We start from the raw sequence: 9219 nt of genomic DNA, 5'->3' as shown, positions 1-9219 counted from the left end.
CATTTCCTACTCCAGGGGAGCTTCCCAACCCAGGAATCAGACTGCATCTCTTGCAGACAGATTCTTTTTTTTTTTTTTAATTTATTTATTTTTTTATTGAAGGATAATAGCTTTATAGAACTTTGTTGTTTTTTTTCAAATCTCAATATAAATCAGTCACAGATATACATATATCCCCTTCCTTTTGAACGTCTCTTCCAACTCCCTCCCCATCCCATCTCTCTAGGTTGATACAGAGCCCCTGTTTGAGTTTCTTGAGACCAACAAAAAATTCAAGTTGGCTATCTATTTTACATATGGTAATGTAAGTTTCCATGTTACTCTCTCTACACATCTCACCCTCTCCTCCCCTCTCCCCATGTCCATAAGTCTATTCTATATATCTATTTCTCCAATGCTGCCCTGCAAATAAATTCTTCAGTACCATTTTTTAAGATTCCATATATATGGGATCATATCTGATATTTATCTTTCTCTTTCTGAATTACTTCACTCTAGGATCTAGCTCAGAGAAGGCAATGGCACCCCACTCCAGTACTCTTGACTGGAAAATCCCATGGACGGAGGAGCCTGGTGGGCTGCAGTCCATGGGGTCGCTAAGAGTCAGACATGACTGAGCGACTTCACTTTTACCTTTCACTTTCATGCATTGGAGTAGGAAATGGCAACCCACTCCAGTGTTCTTGCCTGGAGAATCCCAGGGACGGAGGAGCCTGGTGGTCTGCTGTCTATGGGGTCGCATAGAGTCGGACACGACTGATGTGACTTAGCAGCAGTAGCAACAGCAGACTATATAGTCCATGGAATTCTCCAGGCCAGAATACTGGAGTGGGTAGCCTTTCCCTTCTCCAGGGGATTGTCCCAACCCAGGGATCAAACCCAGTTCTCCCGCACTGCAGGTGGATTTTTTGCCAGCTGAGCTATCAGGGAAGTCCTGATATGCCTCAGGGTATATGCCTAGAAATGAGATTGCTGGGTCATATGATGGTTTTATTCCTAGTTTTTTTTTTTTTTTTTTAAGGAATCTCCATACCATCTTCCATAGTCACTGTATCAATTTACATTCCCATCAACAGTGCAAGAGCATTCCCTTTTCTCCACACCCTCTCCAGCATTTATTGTTTGTAGACTTTTTGATGATGGCCCTTCTGAATGGCAGTGTGAGCTGATATCTCATTGTAGTTTTGATTTGCATTTCTCTAATAATGAGCGAAGAATTGATGCTTTTGAACTGTGGTGTTGGAGAAGACTCTTGAGAGTCCCTTGGACTGCAAGGAGATCCAACCAGTCCATTCTGAAGGAGATCAGCCCTGGGATTTCTTTGGAAGGAATGATGCTAAAGCTGAAACTCCAGTACTTTGGCTACCTCATGCGAAGAGTTGACTCATTGGAAAAGACTCTGATGCTGGGAGGGATTGGGGGCAGGAGGAGAAGGGGACGACAGAGGATGAGATGGCTGGATGGCATCACTGACTCGATGAACGTGAGTCTGAGTGAACTCCGGGAGTTTGTGATGGATAGGGAGGCCTGGCATGCTGCGATTCATGGGGTCGCAAAGAGTTGGACACGACTGAGCGACTGAACTGAACTGAACTGAGCTGAATAATGAGCGATGTTGAGCATCTTTACATGTGTTTGTTAGCCATCTGTATGTCTTCTTCAGAGAAATGTCTGTTTAGGTCTTTTTCCCACTTTTGATTGAGTTGGTTGTTTTTCTGGCATTGAGTTGTATAAGTTGCTTATATATTTTGGAAATTAGTCCTTTGTCAGTTATTTCATTTGCTATTATTTTCTCCTATTCTGAGTGTTGTCCTTTCACCTTGTTTATAGTTTCCTTTGCTGTGCAAAATCTTTTAAGTTTAATCGGGTACTACTTGTTTACTTTTGTTTCTATTTCTATTACTCTCGGAGGTGGGTCATAGAGGATCTCACTTTGATTTCCATCATTGAGTGTTCGGCCTATGTTTTCCTCTAAGAGTTTTATAGTTTCTGGTCTTACATTTAGGTATTTATTCCATTTTGAGTTTGTCTTTGTGATGGTGTTAGGAAGTGTTCTAATTTCATTCTTTTATGTGTAGGTGTCCAGTTTTCCCAGCACCATTTATTTAAGAGCCTGTCTTTGCCCCATTGTCTTGCAACTCTTGAAGTTAGATTCTTTACCGCTGCACCATGGGGGAAGCCCAAAACAAGAAATAAGTTAGCACAAATAGAAAATAAGTAATGTTCCTGAAGTGGACATAGCTTTACAGGAACTCAAAAGCTCTGAGTCCATTTGAAATGTCTCCAGAGAAAAGGCATGAGAATACACACACACACACACACACACAACCAGAATAAGCCATCATGAGAGAGAAGAGGAATTTCAAATAATTTGCCAGTTCTTTCCAGCTTCCCATTTGGTCCAAGTTCACTTCTAGGGTTTCCTGTGGCCTTACATAGACCATCTAGACAGACTCTAGAGAAGCCAGAGGCTCCATGAATTCATTTTGGTGAGTGTGAGCAGAGTTGTCTCTGAAAAAAAAAAAAACAAACAAACAGTGCCAGCTGGTTTTTAACACCCATGAAAATAGTGTGAACACTTGCTAGGACTCTCCAAGCCCATTATCAGGGCAAGTAGTGGTGGTCTGTATCACTTGTAGGACTTTGCATAGAAAATCACATGACACAACTTCTACCACACTCTTTATATTTAAAAAGTTACAAATGGCAAGCCAAACCAAAGAGCAGAATAGATTCCACCTTTTCATGGGAAAGTGTCAGAGCCTAAATACTGTACACAACAGGAGACACTCTTACACTGATTTTCAAAAACTGAATTTTCCATAGCTCCGTCCCTGGTCATATAAAGTTCACATTCTGCCTACATGCATAATACACTCTTCCCAAATCCATTAAAGGTTTATCCTGTGACACTATAAGGTCTAGCTTAGAGGTTTAAGGACCTTGCAGTTTAAGTCAGATCCACAACTGAATGTTTTCTCAGCATAGCACTGTGGTTTCCAGCACAGCTCTTTGAATAGCCTTCTTTCCTCTCTGATCTGTGATTTAAAAACCGTGATTTTTACACATGAGTGCTCATACACACAAACACACACAGCCATATACTGATGGAATAGATAAAAGATAACTGCTCTACATACTCCCCCCAAAAAAGGGGAGGACACAACAGTGACTCATTTGTTGTTGTTCAGTTGGTAAGTTGTGTCCAACTCTTCATGACTCCATAGGCTGCAGCATGCCAGGCTACACTGTCGTTCACTATCTCCTGGAGTTTGCTCAAATCCATGTCCATTGAGTTAGTGATGCCACCCAACCATCTCATTCTCTGCCACACTCTTTTTCTTTTTTTTTCTCTAGGGTCTGTCTAGATGGTCTATGTAAGGCCACAGGAAGCCCCAGAAGTGAACTTGGACCAAATGGGAAGCTGGAAAGAACTGGCAGATTATTTGAAATTCCTCTTCTCTCTCATGATGGCTTATTCTGGCTCTGTGTGTGTGTGTGTATGTGTGTGTGTGTGTGTATTCTCATGCCTTTTCTCTGGAGACATTTCAAATAGACTCAATCTTTCCCAGCTTCTTTTCTAATGAGCTAGCTCTTTACATCATGTGGCCAAAATATTTGAGCTTCAGCATCAGTCCTTCCAGTGAATATATTCATGGTTGATTTCTTTTTAGATTGACTTGTTTGATCTCCTTGGACTGCAAGAGTCTTCTCTAGCACCACAATTTGAAAGCATCAGTTCTGCAGTGCTCAACCTTCTTTATAGCCCAACTTTCACATCTGTACAGGAATACTGGAAAAAGCATAACTTTAACTAGGGACCTTTGCTGGAAAAGTGATGTCTCTGTTTTTGAATATATTGTCCGGGTTTGTCTTAGCTTTCCTTCCAAGGAGCAAGTGTCTTTTAATTTCATGGCTGCAGTCAACATCTGCAGTGATTTGGGAACCTTGAAATCCAGTCAGACACATTTTGCCCTTTATTTAATTATAACACAGCCACACTGGGGATATACTGGGGAAAGATGTTCCATAGTTTTGGGCTCAATCTTCTGGGCTTTTCATTCATCCTCAGAATAACCTTTTCCTTTATATAAAGCATATTTGTTGTTTGTACGTGCTAAGCTGCTTCAGTCGTGTCCAACTCCTTGCAACCCTATGGACTGTAGCCTGCCAAACTCCTCTGTCTATGGGATTCTCCAGACAAGAGTATTGGAGTGCGTTGCCATGGTCTCCTCCAGGGGACATTCCTGACCCCAGGATCAAACTTGTGTCTCCTGAGTCTCCTGCATTGTGGGCAGATTCTTTAACCACTGAGCCACCTGGGAAGCCCATATTTGTTGTTTATACTTAGGTAAATTTCTTCAGTCTTTTCTTGACTGTAGTGCATCCTATCTGAGCAATTCCTGGACCCTTTATATTTACATACATTTATGCACTGGGATGGTTGCCCTTGAAACTTGGTCAACATATTTTGAGGAAACCCAGGAGACATTTAAGCAGCCATCCCTGCAGAATTTTCCCCAACTTGCATATTCATAAGTAAAACAAATGTCAGTTTTTTAAGCCATTGAATTCAAGGGTGTTTGTTTATGCAAAAATAGATAAGTGGAATAATCTCTAACTTAAGATATTTTTAAGATCTTTTCAGTCCCATCAAATAAATGAATATTGACAAAATCATAAGACAAATTTGTTATTTCAATAAATATAATTTTTTTAGGCAATTAATCATGGAAACCTAAAAAGCTACATTTCTTACCAAATGTTTTCCTGTGTGGTAATTGGAATAATCTTTTATCAGTTTTTTAAGGGAATTATCCATAATTCATTTAATCAGCAATGTGGTAGCAACTAATAAGATTTTAATAGTTTCTTGATTGTAACACATTGAGTACAATGATGGGACTTTAGTATTTTAAACATAACATTGTGCTTTATAGATGATATGTTTCTAAATTTTGAACAAGTTTTCTCAAATGGGTATTTAGCTAGCTTATTATTTTTTATTGTTTAGATTTGCAATTCTGTATATTGTAACTCTATAGAGTTGTTATTTCTTACCATTCATACCAGAGAAATTTAGTTCCCCATAGAAAGAGGACACTAAAGTAAAATAATTCCCTGCTGCTGCTGCTGCTGCTGCTAAGTTGCTTCAGTCATGTCCGACTCTGTGTGACCCCATAGACAGACAGCAGCCCACCAGGCTCCCCCGTCCCTGGGATTCTCTAGGCAAGAATACTGGAATGGGTTGCCATTTCCTTCTCCAATGCATGAAAGTGAAAAGTGAAAGTGAAGTCGCTCAGTTGTGTCCGACTCTTAGAGACCCCATGGACTGCAGCCTACCAGGCTCCTCTGTCCATGGGATTTTCCAGACAACTACTAAATAATATTTTTTAAAAATCAAATTTTTAGCATACTGTATTAATTATGGTTTAAATCACATTTAATTTTACTTAAAAATATTATACAAAATAAAATTTTATTTCTAGTACTCAATTTAATCCAAAAATTAAAAAAAGAACAGGATCATGATCATAAATTATGTTAAAGATATTTTTTAAAAGTTTAGTATTTGTGAGGCATTTCTGTAAGTGTTTTACATCTGTTTAGAATATTTAATCTTTGCCAATTGCCTTTGAGATAGGCTCACTCATGACCTCATTTAACAGACTAGACAAAGGTATAGATGTATCAAGCAACAAGGACAAGTTCTTACGTCTAGGAAAAGACAGAGCCAAATTTCAAACCCAGTTACCTTGATTAGAGGGTATATGATCTTAACCACATTATTTGCTCTGAGTTTCTTATTATTCATTTTAATTGATGTTTCAAGATAATCCTTTGAGATAGTTATAGAAGGTATAAAAATACCAGTATCTTCTGGAGTGGAAATTAAGACTTACTGTAGTAAGGCTTCCATAACCTGTAATGGTTGATCTTTCCTTTCAAATATTCCTGGATTAGACATTGTTTTTAAAACATTCTCTGATCTGAAATCATTTCCATTCTTTTTTTTTTTTCTGGTTTAAATCTGGGTCTTTTTTTTTTTTTTTTTTTTAGCATTGTTTTTCTACATCCTAAAAATTGAACTTAAGTAAACTAAACTCAAGGGCATTCCCATCAACAGTGCACATGGGTTCCATTCAGTAGGCTGTTTTTAATTTTTCTTTTTTGTTTTTGTTTTTTTCCTTTCAGTGCAGAGAGTTTTTGTTTGACATACCCTCAGGTGTCTATTTTAGCTTTTTTTTTTGTCTGTGATTTGGTGTCATATCCAGCAAATCACTGCCAAGTCTAGGATCTAGAAACGATTTCGCTAGGTTTTCTAAGCATTTTATTGTTTCAGGCTTTACTTCTTTGTCTTTTATCTATTTTGAGTTGATTTTTGTGAATGCTATATGATAACTGCCCAATTTCATTCTTTTGTATAAGATACCCAATTTCCTCAACGCCATCGATCAAAGAGGCTGTCATTTTCATATTTTGAATTCCTGGCACACTTGTCAAGGATCAGTTGAGTCTATCAGTACATTTTTAAGTTTATTTCTGTGCTCTCTACTTTGTCCCATTGGTCCATATGTTTATTCTTATGCCAGAACCATACTGTTTTGATCACTTGAGTTTTATAATATATTTTAAATCAGAATCATGGCTCCCCAAGGATGTCTTTATCCTAATGCCTGAAATCAGTGATTGTGTTACCTGTCAAAAGGACTTTGCAGATGTAACTGATTTAAGAATCTTAAGATTAGAAAATTGTTCTAGATATACCTGATGGACTCTATGTAGTCATCAGAGTCCTTAAAACGGTGACCAGGATAGGCAGAGTCAGAAAAGAGTGACATGATGATTAAAGGAGAAAGAAATATGTGAGTTAAGGGTAAGGCTTTGGATTTTTACACTACTGGCTTTGAAGAAGAAAAAAGAGGAGACAAAGAATATAGATGACCTCTAGAAGATGAAAAAAGCAAAGCATAAATTATCTAGAACCTCCAGAAGGAATGTAGCCCTACCAACATCTTGATTTTAGAGGATAAAAGAAAAATGAATTAAAAGAAGTGAGGACAATCTCAGAAGCCTCCAGGACAATATTAAACGCTACAACATTCAAATCATAGGGGTTCCAGAAGAAGAAGACAAAAAGAAAGACCATGAGAAAATACTTGAGGAGATAATAGTTGAAAACTTCCCTAAAATGGGGAAGGAAATAATCACCCAAGTCCAAGAAACCCAGAGAGTCCCGAACAGGATAAACCCAAGGCGAAACAACCCAAGACACATGTTAATCAAATTAACAAAGATCAAACACAAAGAACAAATATTAAAAGCAGCAAGGGAAAAACAACAAATAACACACAAGGGAATTCCCATAAGGATAACAGCTGATCTTTCAATAGAAACTCTTCAAGCCAGGAGGGAATGGCAAGACATACTTAAAGTGATGAAAGAAAATAACTTACAGCCCAGATTATTGTACCCAGCAAGGATCTCATTCAAGTATGAAGGAGAAATCAAAAGCTTTTCAGACAAGCAAAAGCTGAGAGAATTCTGCACCACCAAACCAGATCTCCAACAAACACTAAAGGATATTCTCTAGACAGGAAACACAGAAACGGTGTATAAATTCGAACCCAAAACAATAAAGTAAATGGCAACGGGATCATACTTATCAGTAATTACCTTAAACGTAAATGGGTTGAATGCCCCAACCAAAAGACAAAGACTGGCTGGATGGATACAAAAACAAGACCCCGACATATGTTGTCTACAAGAGACCCACCTCAAAACAGGGGACACATACAGACTGAAAGTGAAGGGCTGGAAAAAGATTTTCCATGCAAACAGGGACCAAAAGAAAGCAGGAGTAGCAATACTCATATTAGATAAAATAGACTTTAAAACAAAGGCTGTGAAAAGAGACAAAGAAGGTCACTACATAATGATCAAGGGATCAATCCAAGAAGAAGATATAACAATTATAAATATATATGCACGCAACACGGGAGGACCGCAATATGTAAGACAAATGCTAACAAGTATGAAAGGAGAAATTAACAATAACACAATAATAGTGGGAGACTTTAATACCCCACTCACACCTATGGATAGATCAACTAAACAGAAAATTAACAAGGAAACACACACTTTAAATGATACAATAGACCAGTTAGACCTAATTGATATCTATAGGACATTTCATCCCAAAACAATGAATTTCACCTTTTTCTCAAACGCACATGGAACCTTCTCCAGGATAGATCACATCCTGGGCCATAAAGCTAGCCTTGGTAAATTAAAAAAAATAGATATAATTCCAAGCATCTTTTCTGACCACAATGCAGTAAGATTAGATCTCAACTACAGGAGAAAAACTATTAAAAATTCCAACATATGGAGGCTGAACAACACGCTGCTGAATAATCAACAAATCACAGAAGAAATCAAGAAAGAAATCAAAATTTGCATAGAAACTAGTGAAAATGAAAACACAACAACCCAAAACCTGTGGGACACGGTAAAAGTAGTCCTAAGGGGAAAGTTCATAGCAATACAGGCACACCTCAAGAAACAAGAAAAAAGTCAAATAAATAACCTAACTCTACACCTAAAGCAACTAGAAAAGGAAGAAATGAAGAACCCCAGGGTTAGTAGAAGGAAAGAAATCTTAAAAACTAGAGCAGAAATAAATGCAAAAGAAACAAAAGAGACCATAGCAAAAATCAACAAAACCAAAAGCTGGTTCTTTGAAAGGATAAATAAAATTGACAAACCATTAGGCAGACTCATCAAGAAACAAAGGGAGAAAAATCAAATCAATAAAATTAGAAATGAAAATGGAGAGATCACAACAGACAACACAGAAATACAAAGGATCATAAGAGACTACTATCAACAATTATATGCCAATAAAATGGACAAAGTGGAAGAAATGGACAAATTCTTAGAAAAGTACAACTTTCCAAAACTCAACCAGGAAGAAATAGAAAATCTTAACAGACCCATCACAAGCACGGAAATTGAAACTGTAATCAAAAATCTTCCAGCAAACAAAAGCCCAGGTCCAGACGGCTTCACAGCTGAATTCTACCAAAAATTTAGAGAAGAGCTAACACCTATCCTGCTCAAACTCTTCCAGAATATTGCAGAGGAAGGTAAACTTCCAAACTCATTCTATGAGGCCACCATCACCCTAATACCAAAACCTGACAAAGATCCCACAAA

The sequence above is a fragment of the Bos taurus genome, chromosome 12, assembly GCF_002263795.3.
Source record: "Bos taurus isolate L1 Dominette 01449 registration number 42190680 breed Hereford chromosome 12, ARS-UCD2.0, whole genome shotgun sequence".
NCBI lineage: Eukaryota > Metazoa > Chordata > Mammalia > Artiodactyla > Bovidae > Bos > Bos taurus.
This window is presented reverse-complemented; position numbering follows the sequence as displayed.